This window comes from Castanea sativa, chromosome 7 (assembly GCF_040712315.1).
Source record: "Castanea sativa cultivar Marrone di Chiusa Pesio chromosome 7, ASM4071231v1".
Lineage (NCBI taxonomy): Eukaryota > Viridiplantae > Streptophyta > Magnoliopsida > Fagales > Fagaceae > Castanea > Castanea sativa.
In genome coordinates this window covers 42,280,464-42,301,286 of record NC_134019.1, presented here as the reverse complement: position 1 = coordinate 42,301,286, position 20,823 = coordinate 42,280,464, and the positions used below count along the sequence as shown (strand labels likewise).

General features: G+C 36.3%; 3 pseudogenes; all 3 read right to left on the bottom strand.

The window, feature by feature from the left end:
* Positions 1-650: 650 nt before the first annotated feature.
* LOC142644482 (putative 26S proteasome non-ATPase regulatory subunit 3) overlaps positions 651-20,823 on the bottom strand; it is a 46,361-nt pseudogene continuing 26,188 nt past the window's right edge.
* On the bottom strand, positions 10,100-11,382 carry LOC142642629 (putative F-box protein At3g16210; annotated as a pseudogene).
* On the bottom strand, positions 16,381-16,999 carry LOC142643102 (uncharacterized; annotated as a pseudogene).

Sequence of the window (20,823 nt, the reverse complement as noted above, 5' to 3'; positions counted from 1 at the left end):
CTTGCACAAAAAGTGAAAGAGAAAATGTATACCTCCCAGGACATTCGATTGGATTGGTGATGAGATTTGCTCATGGTAGTCTATTTATATAAGTGGAAGTGGAATGCATAATGAAAATCAAGCGGAATTAAAATAAATAAATAAAGTCTCGAGCATTTTCAGAAGATTAGTCATCTCAAATTTGACTAAACCAACCCTTACGTGGAACAACTTTGATTTAAAACACTTCATACGTCCTCCCAGCAAAGAGTTTTAAACCAAGGACTATATACCATGAAATATATAACAGCAATATACCAATCGCCAATTTGCAAATTTCAGGCATTGACCAACCAACTGGTCCAACCCGCTCTAGGAAGGGGAAAGCAATAGATGCTCGTTTTCTGCCTTGAGAAAATGTAGAACATTCACTTTGTAACCGCCATTAACAGGAAAAAAAAAAAAATTTACTCATGAACAGATGAAATATCAGAATATACTTCAATATGGTGAAACAGAAGTCATTTAGATTTTAAGCAATGAACCTAAGACATAAAATAAATTAAACGAAAAGTCCAATAATGGTCAAAAAACCAGTAAATGAAAACTTGATGAGTTGATGGAAAACATTGCATAAAGGAATGAAGTGCCTTTTGCATATTACTGTGCAATCAAAATTCATTGTCGTCATCCTCAGCAATGTGCTTTGCAAGCTCTTGCTCCCGCTGTTGTCTCTCCCTCCTCTTCTTGGCACTTTCTTTCTCTTTATGAGAATTTGACGGAAATCTAAGTACACGCACTGCCTTATTATGCATATTGAGGCAGAAAGCAATCCTTGAGTTAAATGCAAATTTGAGGTTCATTTGTAGAGTATATGTCCCCAGTCTCCTTTGATACTATTCATCCATTTGCATAATCTATTGTGGCATCAATTGCACCATCTTGAATTGCCTTTGATACAATACTCTCAACATCAGCAACAGGGTTTACAGAGTCCAGTCTCAGCTTCTTTGCAACATCAGTCAGAGCAATACGGGAATAAGATATTCTGATGATGTGAAGCCCAATCCTTAAGACATTGTGCCACAGCCTAACAATCAATTTATGGGTCTGGTCTGAATTGAAAGTATTAGAAAACTTCTCAGCAACATTCCTGAAGAGCTCCAGATCACCAATCCATACTGCCTAAAAACATGTTGTCTTTGTCAATATCGACAGCAAAAGCTCACGAACCTAACTGGAGAGTTGAATCCCGAGCGGCCATATTTCAGGACTCACAGTCATCTGCCAGGCGTCATGCAAGTCTCAGTTTAGCCACATTCTGCATGGCGTATGATCTACATTTATAATATAATCTGGACTTTAAAAACATGAAAGATTTTTCTCAGAACATTTCTTTTTTCTTTTTCCTTTTTTCCTTTTAAAGTCCTACTTTTAAAGCTAAGAGAAGACAATAATAAAATTACAATTCTCTAACCTTGTTCTCTACTGTGCTATCGATGGGTTCTGATTAAAAAAACCTATGCTATCAATGGGTTGGTTCAGGATCCGAATTTGATTTGAATCAGATGAACATTATAATATCTGATGATTTGAATTCAAATGCTCCTATCCTATATTTTCCCATCTTCGAAAACTCAACTTTTAAGGGATCATCATTTACTGCTTTGTCTATTTCACTCAAAAGCATATAATTTCTTAAATTATCCTTAAAAAAAATTTGAACTTTTCAAAAAGACACAACCTTATGTAAATTTGAAAAGTTACAGTATCATTTCTAAACTCATTTTAGAATAATGACATCTCCCAAAGAAAAGATGGACAAGCTGGAGGGAGATTATTTCTAAGCTATAATCAGTAATCAGTTACAATACAGACTAGGGCAGACTAGAATCAATTAAATTTCAAATGATTTTAGACATTAATAATGAAATTTTATATGTATAAAAAAAGTATAATCATTACTTATGGAGATTTAGCTTTTTTATTAAAAAAAAATTAATTTCTATTAGTATATTATTTGGATTTGTATTCATTTTTATTTCTTTATTCAGATCCATACTCATCCATAATTTTAAAGTACCAGTCTGCATTTTTGGATTTAGGTATGTTATTAGAACTTGGCTGTCACTGTATCAGCATTCTGCACTTAGTCAACCTGCTGACAGCCTATTCTATATGGAAAAACAAAATGAATAACTGAAGTAGGGGGAACCTAGACTTACATTTCTCAATTCAAAGTATGGTCTCAAAGCCTTCTCTATGCCTTTCTGCATAAAAACAGTCCTCTCAGGAATTTCTCCTAGCAGCAAGCGAACAGTGATTGCCCACTTGTTACAATGAACTTGAAAACCAATTGCTTCAACAGGGGCATTCCGAGCAGCTTGCAGAAGGGATTGCTTTGCATCTGTATACTTCAACTGAATTGTCCTGATCTTTCCTACGTAGAAAAGATAGCGGCTGAACTGCAAGAGAGAACAGTCAGTTTTAGAATGTGCAGCTTATAAGTGAAACATTTATTTTTTGATAAATACTCTCAAACATATTACAGGTATTTAGGGCAGTTTCCCTAATAAAAACATGAGGAAGAATATGCAAAACCCTGAGGATGCCCCTTAATCATGTATTGGCCGTGTGTGACGATGAGCCGTCATGAACATGAATTTCTCAGTGAGAACCCATTTTTCATGGCCCAGCTTATTAGTGAAACACTTAAAAATTAGAAGCCACAATCACTTCTCTATCAGTGAGATTAGAAGGTAAGAAACCCTTCCATCCCCCCACCCAAAGAAAGAAAAGAAACATAGTTCAATCTTATCTGTAATTTTTCTACAGCAATTGGATCTTGATCATCTATGGATTGACATGACCAAATTTTCACTAAAAACATTTACCAATTTCCCTAAAAATTTACAAATTATAATTAATTTTTTTTTATAAATAACAAATTATAATTAAATTTGATGCAAATGTAGGTTACAAATCACAATTTTTTTTTTTTGAAAAGGTTACAAATCATAATTAGTAAAGTTTAGTGATGGGATTGCTAGGGAGCAAGCATGGCAAAGAGAATAGATGATTGACAAGAATGCCATTAAATGATGTCTTCAATCAGCTAACCAATATTATTACAGCATCACACAAATGAAAGAGCTCTGCCCTTGCATCTCTCTCTCTCTCTCTCTCTCTCTCTCTCTCTCTCTCTCTCGGTAGAAAGAGGGGATTTAATTATTAATAACAGAGAGCACTATTACATCAACTTTAGTCCACAGGACACTTCTGTGGAGTTCCTTTTTTAAAAATGTCCCATATATAGTTATAATACACAAAAGATGGACGGTGGTTATATTCTTCTATGGTGCACTGTTGCTCCCTTCCCCTCATTGCTAGTCCATCTGCCACTCTATTGTCTTCATGGTATACAGGATGAGGAAGAATAGTCCATTCTCAAGCAAGTAGTGACATGTAATCACATATCAAAATAGCAATTTCCGGTGCCATTACACCACATTTTGATAGCCGATTTATAACAAGCTCAGGTTTAATATCTAGATTTCTATATTTAAAGCCAAATTCCCAAGCCATATTGAAACTATATCTTACTGCCCATATTTCTGCCATGTTATTAGTATAAATACAACAACCCCCCACCCCCTTCTCTTTCCTACAATGCTTTTCCTAAATAAAACAAAGACTAAATTTACCAAAACACCAATGAAAATTGTCTTTTGTAGTAATTAACCTCTGTGCATGTGTGGAGAATTCTATACTAATTCGTCACCAACTCATAAGCTTCTGAATTACAATACTCTCTGGAGAGAAATGAAAACACTTGATGAATGGGGGTCGCAAGTGAGCAGAAGTTCGTTACTTATACAAGAAATAATAATAATAACTCATCACAAACTCTTGAGCCAACAGAACATTTTCACTAATACTTCTACCAGGAATGAAAGCTGTTTGAGCAGGGCTCATGAGAATATCAAGGCAAACTTTAAGACTATTGGCCAGCAGCTTAGTAATGCATTTGTATATAATGTTGCAGCAAGAAATAAGTCTAAACTCAGACACAGTGGAATGGTTAGGTACCCTATGTAAAAGAGTGATAACGGTAGCATTCACTTCACCTAGGATCTTAGACGAGGAGAAGAAAGAATGAATAGTAGCCACGAGTGATAATGGTAGCATCTCTCTTATTACTCCAAGAGACAGAACACCAATGTAAGGATGATGAAATAGTCATTGAACAGCCATCCAATTAGCAAATTCAGCTTCAAAATCAGGGTTACCCAATCCCCCAAACATCTCACTCAAGTCTTTAACTACATTGAAATCCCCCAAAACCACCCAAGGCATATCTCTAGTCCTCCATTATAACGAAATGGCTAGTCATAGCTCCTGCCTTTTAAAACCACAGTTTGCACCACAAACAAAAGACACTTCCCATTTTTCGGAATTAGAAAGAACCTACATGGATAACTTGATCGGTCTTTCAACATCATTGAGACATGGAAAATGTTAGTGTTCCAACACACCCAAATTCTTCCTAATTCAAGATTATCATAATTATTGAGGAAACCCCAATTCGGAAATAAAGCCTCTTTTATCTGTAGGGCATTCCAATCTCTAACCTTCGTCTCAACTAAATAAACCAAATCAGCTCTTCGATCCCTAATTAATTTCTTTACCTCTCTTTGTTTAGAAGGATCATTTAGACCCTCCACATTCCAACACAACACTATCATCTAACCATTTTCAAGTAAACTGTTCACATCACTCACCATAGGGTACTAACAGGATTAAGCACAATCTTACCCTTTTCCTTGGATTTCACAGTTTTAATTGGCTTTAGTTTCGCTCCCTTCTCTATGGCAGCATCCAGAAATTCCAATAGAGTGAACTGGCCTAGAGCCCTTTCCTCACAGCCTTCAGCTTTCTTCCCAGCAGCCACTTGAGCTCTAGTAACTCTCCTTTTTCCTTGCCTAACATTGGGGGACACCACAAATGCAACATTGGGGTCTTTTATAGTTTTATTCCTGTATCTAGAGGAACAGGGACAACATCATTCACAGTACCACCAGCGGACTCAGAAATTCTTGTTTTATCTTGAAATGCACTCAAGTCATCATTCAGTGACTGCATCAGCATATAATGGCCTTCCCACACCACTTGCTAAATAACTCAAGCACTTGGGGGGTCCATAGGGAGTTGCAGAAATTTCACCCAGAAAGGAATTTTGCCCAACTTTAGATGACTAAGTTGCAAACCAGGCTGCCATCTTCAAAGAAAGAGAGGTTTGTTTGACACATAACATAATCTAGCATTAAGGACAGCATCCTGAGCTTGAACCAAAAAAAAAATGAACAGGCCCTTCTCAAAAGTGAACACCTCCACCCCACCAAACGGCTTCCACAAAGTCTAAACAGACCACTTTACCAGAAAAAACTTGGAAACAATTTATCAAGAAATTGGCCAACCAAACATGTAGACCATTGCACAACCTCAATAACTTCTTGAGGTGCGAATACAACAACCCTGCCATTTCTTGTGCTCGGAGGGTGATATTCCAGGAGTGTCTCATGCCTATCTCCCAAGAAAAGAGATTTGCAATCTCTGGAAACAGAATTAAGCTTCCTAACCCCTTGCTCACCACACTTATATGAAATTTGTTGGTTTATTTATCTCACATAAAAGCATCATTTATCAAACACTTTTTAAAATTTTCAAAAAAGGCACAACTTTTTTAGGTAAATTTGAAAAGTATCATTTTATAAACTCATTTTAGAATGCGGACGTCTCCCAAAGAAAAGATGGATATGCAGGAGGGACTACAATTTTTAAGATTTACTTATAATCAGATTCAATAGAGACTAGGGTATAGTAGAATCAATATAATTTCACATGGTTTTAGAAATCAATCACGAAATTTTACATGTTTAAAATAATAATCTTTACATGTATATTATTTGCTTTCTTATTCGATTTTATATTTTAATTCTGAACAAAACACAGCCACAACTTTAAAGCAGCAGTCTGCATTTTTGGATTTAGGTATATATTATTAGAACTTGGGTGTCATTGTACCTGCATTCTGCACTTAGTCCAACCTGCTGACAGCCTATTCTATATGGAACCTAGACTTAAATTTGTCAATTCAAAGTATGGTCTCAAAGCCTTCTCCATGCCTTTCATACATTTCTTACATTGAACTCAAAAACCAAGTGCAGCAACGAGGGCTTTCTGAGCAGCTGCAGGAGGGATTCTTTGCATCTGTATGCTCCAACTGAATTTTCCTAATCTTTCCTAGGTTGAAAAGGTAGCAGCAGAACTGCAAGAGAGAACAGTTGTTTCAGAATGTGCAGCTTAAAAAAGTGAAACAACTTAAAATAGAAGCCACGTTTACTGCCCCATCAGTGAGATTTGAAACTAAGAAACCCTTCCATCCCTCCACCTGAAAAAAGAAAGAAAAATAGTTCCTTCACTATTATTTGTAATTTTTCTACAGCAATTGGATCCTGTCCATCTATGCTTTCTTTGACATGAACTAAATGTTCAACCTTTTGCAATAATGATACTATCACTGACTGAACCCTAAAAACTTAATATTACAGATGCAGATATGCAACTTTGCCTCCCACAGAAATCTGAACTATATCCTACATGTCAATGACCCCTAAGTGTAATGGGCATATAGCTTTTTAGTAAAAAATAATTTTTTTTGAGATACTTATAATATGCAGCTAACCCCCGTAGCTCGAACCCTTTCTCCCCTACTGGTTTATTTGATCCAACTCACTTATCAAAAAATAAAATAAACAAAATTTACCTGACCCAACTCATCATGGCACAGGGTCACAATCCATGCAGGGAAAGAGGATACTGTGAATGCATGAATGTCCAAGTTAATCATACAATCGATTAGTATGAATGAGAGACAATATCATTTAATCTACATATTTGTTTCACTGATAAAGAGAAAATTAATCCCTAATAATCAGATAGTCATGACGAAGAAAACTCACCCTCTAATTTCAGCAAGGCCCCCAGTGAGTTCATAGCTAAGAGAATAATAGAAGTAGAGCATGGATGCTAGAAAATCAACGGATCTCCTAATAATGTTCTTCAATTGAACAATGCTAGCCGAGGCACAAGCTTTAGCTTGAGAGACATCAAAAGCAATGTTAAAAACCACAATGACTCAAGCGGGGGAGGAAGGTCAAAAAAGAAAGGACCGTGATCTAACCGTGTTACCTCATTGTATCTCTTCTGATCAATGAGAAATAATAGAACGAGAAAATAGCAGTAAATCTCTAGCTCTGGCAAGGAGTGTTTTGCAACAGTTTGAGTCCTAGATGTAGCAGTGTCAACATCCATGTCATGTTCATCCTCCTGTAACTAACCTTTAACAATTTTAGTGTTCAAAAGCATGATTAAACATTCAATATATAAATTCTGATTATGATGAAAATAATTATCAACTAACTGTGGGGTCATGGATTTTGAGATTTGGCCGAGAGCATGTGGTTTGGCCGAGAAACATGGGTCGTCCGAGTCCAAGGAGCTCCATCTCCTCGGACTAAAGTTAAACGCAAATCTAGTATAGATCCTAATGATCAAAGATGACCTTTCAGGAAGTTCTAATGATATCAACGAGCACCATGAATGTACAAGAGGGATAAGGGCTTAAAAATATCTAAGGGGAAGCTGCTATCACTGCATTAATGAGGAAGTGACCTCTGAACAGTATTATGGCAGCCTTACAGCCACCCCAGAAGACTTTTAGAGGGGGCTAATGGGACAAATATCAGCATAAACCATCAACTGTCCACATGCAGTCCACATGTAGGGTAAGGATGAAGGGAGAGATGTAATATAAATAAGGGTAGAGATCCCAGAGAGAGGGGGACGAAAAAGGAGAAGAGAAAGCACTGTAGCAACCTCAACAACTCCTGTAACCATGGTCATCCAATATATACTAGAACAGAGCTCCTCGGACTGTGCCAAGAACCAACTTTCTCGCCAAACCGGGTTCAACTCTTGTTGGCTCATCATTCAAAACCATATTAACTGTTATCCAAGCACTAAAGCCTAGCTCTTTGACCCACTCTCTACAAATTTATTGTACTGGGTTCACTGGGCCAAGATCCCTTACATTTTGGGCTTGGTCTGAAAATTGTGTCCCCACACTAACTATTCTTGTAATTTAGGATGCTCAATAATATTAATGCAATGGTCTATGCCTCCATAATACTAAAGTCATTATATTTCTAATTTTTTTTAAAAGAAATTTATTAAGTAAATGATGATAATTAAATCGAATCTGAAAGTAATTTAAACTCCAAGAAAACATAAAACATATGTTTGAACAGTTACACATAAGTACAAATCGTTAAGTAGAAATTAGATTGCAAATCAAACCCTGCCATACTACCATATTCATTCACTTGAAAACCATGTTCAAAGGCTAATACATTTGGCATCATTGGCTATGGCACACACACTGGCATCATTTACTTGATTGGAGTGTAGTAGCACATGGAGGAACTATGGGTGTTAATGGGTTGGTAAAATTGGGCTAAAAGGACTAGCAAAAATGCATGATCCAACTAGATGCACTGCCATATTGAGTCCAATCAGTTAGGTTCATCTTCATTGGTATCATAGTTGCTTGATCTGATTAGTCAGCATCAAAGGGAAACATTTGAGGAAATTCTGGTTGGATGAGGATTGAAAGTGCTAGACTTGAAACATCATGGAGATAGGTTGTTTGCTGTTAAACAAGTCCAATGTGTAACTACTAACTAGAATGGTTCTAGTTCTGGCTTGCAAGGAATGCTAGACTTGAAATTACTTTTGCTTGGGCTCGGCTTGTTTATCAAACAAGCCTAAAAAGGCTCAAGCTTGACCTGTTTATAAATAAACAAATATAAATGCGCTTTTTATCAAGTCTAACCTGAGTTGTTTATTAATGTGATATAGCAAGCTCAATTTCCTTGGAAATGTTTATCTATCAGTTGAATGAGCTTTTGGTCACTAAAATTGCATTGCAAATGCACTGCAGCCACTAGCGAGATATATATCATTCTGATCAAGGAACCAAGCACAAGACCTTTGCTGGGCCTTTGCTCGCCAGACAAGAACTTCCACATCCCATTTTTAACACTCTCATCTTAGGGCTTCTTTTGTTTCCTCTTTTTTGTTCCATTTTTATTTTATTTTGTTGGTTCATAGTAAGATCTCTAATCTAACCCAACATTCTCATCTTAGGGCTTCTTGTCTTTGCTCTTTTTTGCTTTGTTTTTATTTTATTTGTTTATATTTAAGGTCTATAATCTAATCTTTTACAAGTTACAACACAATTAGAAAGGCAGAAAAAAATTTAGAAGTAAAAATGTCATATCCTTTCATGAAATTGCCACAAGAATTGTTAAGAGCTTCAATGGCAAGTAGCGTTTACGAGTTGATTGAAATATTGAAGGAAGGATATGACTGACCTCCAAGAATTGAGAGGGAGAAGAGAGAACAGGAAACAAAATTGTTGGTTAATTTATGCAAGATCTCATTACAAAGCTAAATACCTAGCTGAACTAGCAACTCATTATGCCAGCCGGCATAACAACCTCTAACAACCTACCAGTCAGTCACATGCTCCAACAATGGAGCACATGCTCTAAATTTATTATTTGCTGCACTACTAAAATAGCATAATACTGCCCTTATCAACTTACACATGTGCCTAAGTAATTACAACCGGTCTTGAATTAGTTCACACAAGCAAGCAAGCTTTTATTACAAATAGTCACTACTTAACACAGCACCAGAGCAGCTCATAGGCTCAGGCAGCACCAGATCAAAGCACACAGTACCACAGCAGTAGCTCTAGGATTTAGACAACACCAGATCACAGCACACATATGAAACTAACATAATATTGGATTCCTAAGAAGCATTAAGTTTTGGTATAAATCAAGAATAAAATTCACCTACATTACATCAATACTTTTCTGCCTACCTCAAAACAAAATGATACCAAAGGAAACAATATGATAATGGTCTCATTGGTATCACACTTTCATAAATAAAAAAAAAATCCAATGATTATCACTAACAATTTCACATCTTATCCAGATAGCTCAGTTGCTCCATCAAGTAACACAAGGCTTTCCATGAAAGTTGTAGCTATATGTGGAGCATTTTGGAAACCAAGATCCTTCTCATGTAAAGTTTCAAGGTCAAGCGAAACAGTCACGTAGTGCCTCCTATAAGCGTAGGATTGAGGTTTAACTCTCTTTAAAACTAGCAGTTCACCATGACTGGTGCAACCAAAGAAACTTACAGAGACGACATTTTCAAACCGGACAAAAAAAAGTTTAGTCCATGATTCATGTACACCATACTCCCCCATCACCCATATGAAGCATGAATGAGGTGTATGCGACCTCATAAAGTCATTGTATTCGTCCTCGTTGACGTGGTCGAATCTGAGGTGATCCAATGTAATGAAGGCCAGTTTCCCCTTGAACACCATCAGGCAATTTGGTTTCGCCATTCGACCTTGTGGTATCAGTTGTTGTTGTACATCAGGGAGTGCTATCTCTTCAAATTTATCATTACTGACATCAAATGACAAAATCTCATAATGACGTGCACCAACAACATATCCTAACCAATGCAAAGCCCCACTAACAAATGTAGCAGTCTGATCGCTGAAATGGAAGATTGCAACTTTGTTTGTCAGTGAGATTCCAACCTTTTTCCAAGAGTTTGAGCTTAATGTGTAAACCTCAGCCTCAAGCTCAAAACAGAGGGATTCGGGTGAATACATTTGAGAGATCTTGACAACCTTGTAGTCATTGGTCTCGGACTGATAAGCAAACCCAGTAGAAACATTAATAGATTGGGTTTCGAAAAAGAAGGCAACCTCTTAAATTTTCTAATGCTGGGGTTCCACAAATATATAGAATCAGCATTAGTGGAAGCTTTTGTAAATCGATAGAGACACACCAGGCCATTGCATGAACTAGCTAAGTGGATTCTCGGAAAAGCAGAGGGAATTGGGTACTCAGAAATCCTGTTAAATGCGTGGTCGTAACCGCCGATAAAGCTTGGGACGGTGATGATTAAAGGAAAACCAAGAGCAATAGTAGGAGTAGAAGGAACGTTTATGAGATAAGCTATGCTGTTGTTGTTGTTGTTGTTGTTGTTTTTGTTAAGATTAAGGTGGGTGGAGATGAAACTAGGAGTGGTGATCGAGGAATCCCAGGTTTTTGAAACACACCTGAATCTTAGGACTAATTTTACAGGTAGCCTTACCAAGATGTTGAGTACCACGTCGTGTGGGAGATGGTCCTTCTTTTGTAGGAGGATCCCACGAGGATGAGGAGGTTCCCTTGTTTGAGACATTGTTTGTTCGACGGAAAGAGTAAAGACCACCAAAGATTGGAGTGAAGTCGTTGTTGTTGTTGTTGTTGCTGCTGCTGTTTAGAGAGAACTAAAATGGTTGGGATTTTGGAAAGTAATCAGAGAGAACTAAAAGCTGCGCCAGTACAGGCATGATACTCTTTTTTTATTTTTTATTTTAGATTTATAAGTGTTTTAATATTTAAAAGTGAGGTAGAGATTGAGGTAGAGTTTTAATCTTTAAAAATGAGATAAAGATGATATCCTAATTTTTAGGATCTTTTTCTATGTGAGAATTGATAAAATTTTGAATTTTTGAATTTAAAATAAAAAGGATAAATCAAATTGGAGGAGAGAAGCTTACTATCTTTCTCTACGTAAGAATTGATAAGATTTTGAAATCTTGAATTTAAAATAAGAATGATAAATTAGATTGGAGGAGAAAAGGGAAAACCTTAGGATCTTTCTCTACGAGAGTTGATAAGATTTTGAAATTTTGAAATTAAAATAAAAAGGATAAATCAATTGGAGGAGAAAATGAAAAACCTAAAACTTAAGAACTTTTTTAAAAATAGTAAATTATTCTTTTAATTTAGTTTATGTTTTTTAATTTAAGGGGAAATTATACTTTGTTCACCTATGGTTTGCTTGAAAAACACTTTATTTACCTATAGTTTAAAAATAGATTTAGATTTTCTAAAGTTCTTAGGGTACTCTATCACATAGAGTTCATTTAATCTTAAACTCTCATTTAAAAACCAATGGTTTAGATTTTACTATATCATTAATTCTGAAACAAAACCTTAAAAATAGATGTGACATCAACTATTAAAATGGACATGTCACATTATGAATTTATTTTTAGTTTTAAAAACTCAAATTTGAACCCAATCTTGTTGTCGTGCCAACACCAATGGCACCAAACTTGTCTTCGACGAGATCTCTACGCCAGAATGAATAGAGAACCTGACAGCCGGTAGAGAGGTATTTTGCCGGAATGGGGCCAGTGGAGGAGCTGTATGGGTTGGGTAGCCAAGAGCTTGAGTGGCAAGGTGAAAAGGGTAAATTTTCAAATATCGGTTATAGACAATAGCGCGAACCTTTTGTTACAGAGAAAGTCATCTCTCTATTTTACAAGTATGGACTCTACTTACCAAATAAAATGATATAATAATGAATTCAATTGGGTACAGAAACTAACTTAGAAAAAAATTGGTACAAAAATTGTCCCAGGCCATTACGCATAAAGAGCAAGCATACTAGTAGTTGAAAAATGGGACAACCAGAGAAACATAGGGCCTATTTGGTAAGAGATTTCTAATAACGTTGTTGTTATTTTGTGTAGGGTTAGGAGAGAGAAAACAATTTTTATATGGATAGAGAAAAAATATTGAGGCTAGCTAATGTAGATGTTTATTTGTTAAAATAGCAACATATAAGTTTTTTTGGGTTAGTTTTGCTAAAACCGTGTAGAGACTAATGTGAATGATTAGTGGTGCCGATTACATATCTTCCATTCTACAACTAAAGACGGTTAACACTTGCTATCTGAAGAATTTTAAGAGTATGTATTAATGGAAGGCTACAAAGAATTTGTTGTGAAGGCTTTATGATCGTAGTAATGACATTATTAGCTTTTATCGGAAGCACACAAGGGTAGCCAATTTGTTGCTTTCATGACGCTCGTTGTTGCCAAACTTGTACGCATCTGCTGCACGTAAAAAATTGAAATTTGCAAAAACATATAAATTGTATGAATAACACATGCAATATATGAGTAAAGTATTTTAACTTTTGGTTGATTTGCTACATGTTGCCTCTCTCTCTCTCTCTCTCTCTAGGGTCGGCTTAACAATAGATGCAATTGATGTAATTGCTTAAGTCTCTCAAATAAAAGAAGGCCCACACTTGTAAAAAAAATTATATATATAATATATTTATCTATATATTTTAATTACAAAAAAAATTTAAGTACTTTTATTAGTCAATAAAATGTATTAAAATGCCACATTATATCCTAAAATGCAAGACACTGCACAATGACAATGCACACAAGTGCATAGTACACAGCACTGCACAGTCTTGTCCACAAGCCACAAGGCCCACAACACATCACAAGACCATAAGCTAAGCTCATAGTTCACACTTCCGACTTTACAGCTGGCCCCCATTTGCCTCACGACCACACACTAATCAATAAGTTATCACATCTTTTTTTTTTAATGCAAACTCTTACTTTATCGATTATTATAAATTATCACACTAATTAATAATTTGATGTATATTATATAAACTCATTTGTATTATAATGATACTAATTTATTGAACCATGTAATAAATTAATTTTTAGTTGTTCAGGTTTAGACTTTAAAGTTTAAAAAATGACCCACTTAAAATTTTTGCCTAAGGCCCTCAAAATTGTTGAACCGGCCCTGCCTGTCTCCATATTGCAGGGTACAAACAAAAAATACCACAATAACTACAATTCTTGACATGAAAAACTTCTCAAATGAGGAATTTTTAGAGCTTCAACTTAGCAAAAATAACTATTGAGATATAATGAAATTGTGTTTTCTTTTAAAGCATTAAATTTTTTTGTCAAATTAAGGACTTTAATTAGATTGATTGGAAGTTTCTTATGGATGAAATACATTGACGAAATCACACTATGGCCAAGGAGCCATAGCTTTTGCTTAGACCAATGATTGTGTTTCTTCACAACTTTGTTCATACTAACAAAAAATGGTTCCAACTTCATATATTTGATAAATCAGGGAAAAAAATAAAAGATGCTCTGTTGAACAAAAACTATTCATATTTGGTATTCATTTTCTTCTTTTAATTAGAATGCTGGTCTCAATACTTATTATTTTAAAGCGCATATTTTCAATTCTATAATTTTAGATGATCTTAGATATCAATCATGAAAATTATATGTTTATAAAAGTTAGCCACAACTTTAAAGCACCAACCTGAGTTTTGGATTTAAGTATATATTATTTGAACTTGGACTTACTTTTGGAGCTATATGTTATATGGAAAAACTGAATTGAACAACTTATAGGTACTGGGAACCTAGACTTACATTTGTCAATTCAAAGTCAAAGCCTTCTCCATGCCTTTCTGCATAAAAACAGTCATCTTGGGAATTTCTCTCAGCAATAACCAAACAATGATTGCCCACTTGTTACATTGAACTCAAAAACCAGGTGCTGCAACAGGGGCTTTCAGAGCAGTGTGTAGGAGGGATTCCTTTACATCTGTATACTCCGTTATAGGAGATATTTCCGAGCAGCATGCCAAATTTTCACTAAAACCATTTTCAAATTTCCCTCAAAGTCCACAAATCATTTATAAATTTGATGCAAACATAGGTTACAATATATTTAGTAAAGACTAGAGATGGGATCTCTAGGGAGTAAGCATGAAGAATGGAACAGAAGATTGACCAGCATGCCTTTACAAGATGTCTTCAATAAGCTATGTCATGTCACATTTATTTATTATCTCTTGATTATTTTTTTTTAACAAGTAGAAATTTTATTGAAAAGTTTAATTACTTCATTTTCACAATGGTAAACACAAAGTATCTAAAATGAATACAAATATTTGTTTTAATAGGTAAGTAATGCAATCTTATTAATCAGAGAAAATATAAAATTTGAGTTCACAATGATGAACACAAAGGGACAAAAGAAAATACAAAATTTTCATATGGCAGGTCTAAGAGAAGCTAGAAACTCAAGGATTGATAAACAACTAGATGAACCCCAACACCTTGACTAATCAAAAAAGCTAAGAGAACTATGAAACTCAATAACAGAAATACAATTAGTAAAGCCCCAAGCCCCAGATCACTCAAACATAGTAAACTTATTATCTCTAGATTAATTGTTCAACCTTGTGCAATAATTACCACTGCCACTGGGCTGAACCCTAAAAATTTAATATTATAGTTGCAGATATGCAACTTAGCCTCCATCAGAAATGCTGAAGTCTGAACTATATCCTACATGTGACCCTAAAGTGCAATAGACATATAGCTTTATAGTAAAAACAGGTCAGAGTTACCTGCTGATTTGAATGGGCTTCAAATTGAGGACTTAAAGTAGTCGCGAAGTAGAAGGTTAAGAAGTGTTTTTTACATCACACCAATATCGACATATAAACATTGGTATTATGGACACGCATGCCCTATCAATTACAAATTTACCAGACCCAACTTGTCGTGGCACAGGGTTGCCATCCGGTGAAGGGAAAGGAGGTTACTGTTAATGCATGAACAAAGCACAAGACCTTGGCTGGGCCTAGGCTCACCAAATAAGAACTTCCACACATTCTCAAGGCTTCTTTTCTTCCCTCTTTTTTGCTTCATATTTATTTATTTTTTTGGATTGTAGTAAAATCTCTAATCTAATCATTTACAACACTATCAGAGAGACAAACAAAAAGTTACAAGTCAAATGTTACATGTTCTTTCAAGGAATTGCCACAAGCATTGTTAAGAGCTTTGATGGCAAGTAGTGTTTACGAGTTGATTGAAATATTGAAGAAAGGATATGACTGACCTCCAAGAATTGAGAGGGAGAAGAGAAACAAAATTGTTGGTTAGTTTCTGCATGATCTCCTTACAAGGCCAAAGACCTATTTGTACATGTACCATCCTGACCAGTAGATTAACTATTATTACACATAGTCACTACTTAACACAGAACCAGAGTAGGTAATAGGCTCAGGCAGCACCAGATCAAAGCACACAGCAGTAGCTCTAGGATTTAGACAACACCAGATCACAGCACACATATGAAACAAACATAATATGAGATTCCAAAGAAGCATTAAGGTTTGATACAAATCAAGAACAAAATTCACCTACATTACATAATACTTTTCTGCCTACCTCAAAATAAAATGATACTAATAGAAACAACATGATAATGGTCTCATTTGTATCACATTTACATAACAAAATACTATGATTATCACTAACGATTTCACTTCTTATCCAGATAGTGCAGTTGCTCCATCAAAGTAACACAAGGCTTTCCATAAAGTTAGTAGCTATATGTGGAATGTTTTGGAAACCAAGATCCTTCTCATGTAAAGTTTCATGGTCAAGCGAAACAATCATGTTGCACCTCCGTTTAGCGTTAGATTGAGGATTAACTCCCTTTATAACTAGCAGTTCACCACGACTGGTGCAACCAAAGAGATCTACAGTGACAGCATTTTCAAACTGGACAGAAAAAAGTTTAGTCCATGATTCATGTACACCATACTCCCCCATCACCCATATGAAGCATGAATTAGCATGCGACCTCATAAAGTCATTGTATTCGTCTTTGTTGATGTGGTCGATTTGAAGGTAATCCAATGTAATGAAGGCCAGTTTCCCCTTGTACACCGCCAGACAATTTGGTTTCGCCATTAGACCTTGTGGTAGCAGTTGTTGTCCATCAGGGAGTGCTATCTCTCCAAATTTATCATTATCGACATCAAATGATAAAATCATGTAATGATCCTCTTCATCTTCTCTAATGCATCCCAACCAATGCAAAGCCCCACTAACAAATGTCGAAGTCCTATTGTTGAAAGGGGTGAGGAAAGCAGTGTTTGTCATTGCATGAATCGACTGAGTAGGCATAAGATTAAGGAAAAGCAGAGGGAATTGGGTACCCAGAAATCCTATTAAATGTGTGGTCGTAACCACCAATAGTAGGACTTATCCCATAAACTTTCCTAGAAGGTCTAGGAATGTTTATGAGATAAGCTAAGTTGTTGTTGCTGTTAAGATTAAGATTAAGATTAAGGTGGGTGGAGATGAAACTAGGAGTGGTGATTGAGGAGTCCCAGGCTTTAGAAACACACCTGGACTGATTTGACAGGTAGGTTTGTCAAGATGTTGAGTACGATGTCGTATGGGAGATGGTCTTTCTTTTGTAGGAGGTTTCCTTGTTTGAGACATTGTTTAGGATCAGACCCAGAAAGCCAAAGAGGTTTGGAGACGCAGAAAAAACAAGAAGCTGAGGCTAATGAACTGTTAGTGCTGAGTGACCAAAGCAGAAGTGCTTGTTAAAAATGTCAACTTTTTGATGTTTGTGAAAACGGTTTTTGCTTTTGGACAAAACTTAGTTACAGTATTTTAGGTATCCTATTTAAATTTTAGCCATGTGTATTTATTTAAATACCGAATAAGTGGCGTTAACTTAGGTTGCGTTTGGTTGGGTGTAAAATATTTTTCGGGTGTAAAATAATTTCAAGTGAAAATATTTTTGGGAAAATAAAATATTTTTAGGTGTTTGGGGGCATTTTAAAGAATACTTTGGAAAATATTTTCGGGTGTTTGCTTGTAATCTTAAAAATATTATAGAAAATACATTTTCTACTTGTTGCTCACATTTTCTCAGCTCCCAAACAAATATATAACATCATTTCTCAACAGAGAAACACAAAAGAAACAAAACCCAAAAAAAAAAATCATAAAATTCGGGAGAGAAGAAGGAAGAGAGAGAGGCGAGATCGAGATCGCGATCACAAAAATCTAGCACCGGCTCGATTGCAAAAACCCAGCACCAACGCGATCGCTAAGGCGGCGCGATCTAGATCGCGCAATCACGAAGGCGGCGCCGGTGCTAGGGTGCAATCTCATCGGTGTGTCTGGGGTTGGGGTGCGATCTCCTTAACTCTCTCTCTCTCTCTCTCTCTCTCTCTCTCTCTCTGCGCATTTGTGAGCCCGGAAATGGTTTGAAGTGAAAATAAGAACGAAAATGGTTTTACGCCTTGGGAGCCTTATTTTACAGTCAACCCTAAAAATATTTTCAGTTTGACCCAATTTTCAGTAACAACCAAAACACACACTTTTACGGAAAAGCATTTCCGAAAGTGGTTTGAATCCAAAACAAATGGACCCTTAAAAGAAAACACTTTCTATCCATCTTTATTTCCCCTGCTCAAACCACTCTTCAAAGTCAAACCACTCTGTTACACTCTTTCTTGTAATCAAGCTAATCCACCATCCCACCACTCAATACATCCACCAAAACCTCATCAACGTTATCATCATCACCACTCAAATCAACAATGCTAAAGACCATATGGACCATAATTGATTTCGAAAAACTGGAGTGAGTTGGATCTGATTTGTGACAAGAGGGAGTCAATTTCACTAAAAGGTCATGGAGGCAGATGGGTTTCGACTTAGTTCCAGAAGAAAGGGAAGGCGTAGATGAGGATAAAGAAGTAAGGAGCTTGACTCTCCTCTCCGGCCGCCAGTTTAACCCATGTTTTGCATCGCAGCCTGCAATCTAGTTAGAGGCACCAAGTCCATGGCCATGGCCATGCCCATCGCTTCCGCCATCAAGATGATCCACATCAAGTCTCTCATCACAACAATCTCACTTACATGGAAAATTACAATCTCTGCCGGTGAGGGAGTGAGGGAGGAGGAGAAGGGGTGTAGGTTGTGACGGTGGCGGAGGAGGTGTGTGGAATTGCCTCCTGAACCTACCCATTGCCATTGTTGCATTTTTCTTTCTTTCTCTTATTTTCACAGAAAGGGATATGGGATTGTGAAGTTTGTGAAAGATAGATTTTTTTGTTTCTTTTGGGAGAGTAGGACTGTTGAAGGGTTGTGAATTTTACAGAAAGTCAATTTCTTCTTGTGAGTTGTGAGATCAAAGATTTCTAAGATTGAGGTGATGGGATTTTCTTGCTTCTAAATGGGTTTTGATTCTTTTGATAGAGGGGAAAAAAAGGGGAAGAGCTATAAGTTGTAACGCCGTTTGTTCAATATTTAAGTAAATACATGTGGCTAAAATTTAAGTAGGGAACCTAAGGTACTGCATCTAAGATACTGTACCTAAGTTTTGTCATTTGCTTTTTTATTATGAAATGCATTTTTTCATTTAAAGCTAAAAGAATAAATAAATAAATTGCAAATTATACCCAAAAATTCGGGATGTTCGAATTTTACGCCCAGAAATTTCAGAACTTGAATTTTACCTTTGAAGTTTAAGGATGTTTAGGGCCTGTTTGGCACCCATCCCAAACTCATATTTTTACATTTTAATTTTTTAAACAACATTGCACACATTTTCACACACATTTTCACCCATACATATTTCAAAAAATTACAAAAATCTTATCTCAAATCACAAAAATCTCATCTCAAATTACTCTACCAAACATCTCATCCCCTTATAGCATCAGCAGTGGGCCTAGTATATGCCAAATGTAAGTTACATTTGGCATTCAGGCCCAAAAACTGCTCAGCAACAGGAAGACCAAATTGGAAAAAGGCCAAATTTTTTTTGACATATAGCTACAGTACCATCTTAAATGTAAGATGTACTGTAGCTAAATGGGATAAAAAAAAAATTTTAATCCTCTCTCCTCCTTTTTAACCCAGAAATTTCTCTCTCTTCTCTCATTATTTCTTTTCTTTTCTCTCTTCATTCTTTCTTTCTCATCTGCTCTCTGCTCCCTTCAGACCCAAGACTCTCTTCGATGCCCCTCTCTCTCCAATAAGTTAGATGCTTCTCCCTCTTCGATGACCCTCTCTCTCCAATAGTGATTCCGACAAGGCATCTGATCCCTGTACCGATTCACTCAACCGACGAGGCATCGGTGCTCCGATCCCTTTACCGATTTACTCAACCGACGAGGTATGGGTGCTCCGATGACCCTCTTCAAACTGACATTCTTGCATGTGTAGATGACCCTCTCTCTTCAAACCGACAAAATCAACTTCCTTCAAGCTTTCCAGTGGCGAATTCGCTTCCTTCGAGCTTCAACAAAATCGAGCTACCTAGCGGCGAATTGAGCAATCTGGTTTTCATAAATTTTTGTTGTGTTTGTGGGTGAAGATTATGTGGCTTCGCAGTGGTTAGCGATGAAGATCGCGGTGGGTTAGTGTTGGGTCGCGTGGGTTGTGTGGGTCAGGTGGGTTGTGATTTGTGTGGGAGTGGGTTTTGGGTCGATGGGTGGTGATGGGTTGATTTCAATAGGTGTGATTTTGGTGGGTAACGGCGTGGTCAATGGATGTAGTGGCGTGGGTCTGGTGGTGCAATGACTTGGGCAGTAGGTGCAGCGGCGAGGGTCTGGTTTTTGACCGTGAGTTGCTGTGTTTTTTTTTTTTTTTTTTTTGTGGTGTTGACGGTAGATTATGGGTTGCTGGTGGTGGTGGTGGTGGTGGTGTGTAGTGCAGCATTGGTGGTGATGGTGGTTCTTGAACAGAAAGAAAGAGAGAAAGAATAAAAAATATGTTGTATTGTAAATGATGATGATAATGTGATATATTATTTTATTATGTATAAATATTATTTTAATGAGTAGAATAGGAAAATAAAAGTTGGGATGTTAAGAGTATTGTAAAATTTTTTTATATAATTGATAAAGTAACTTTTTAGGATGGTAAAATAAAATAAGATAGAATTCTCAGTTATG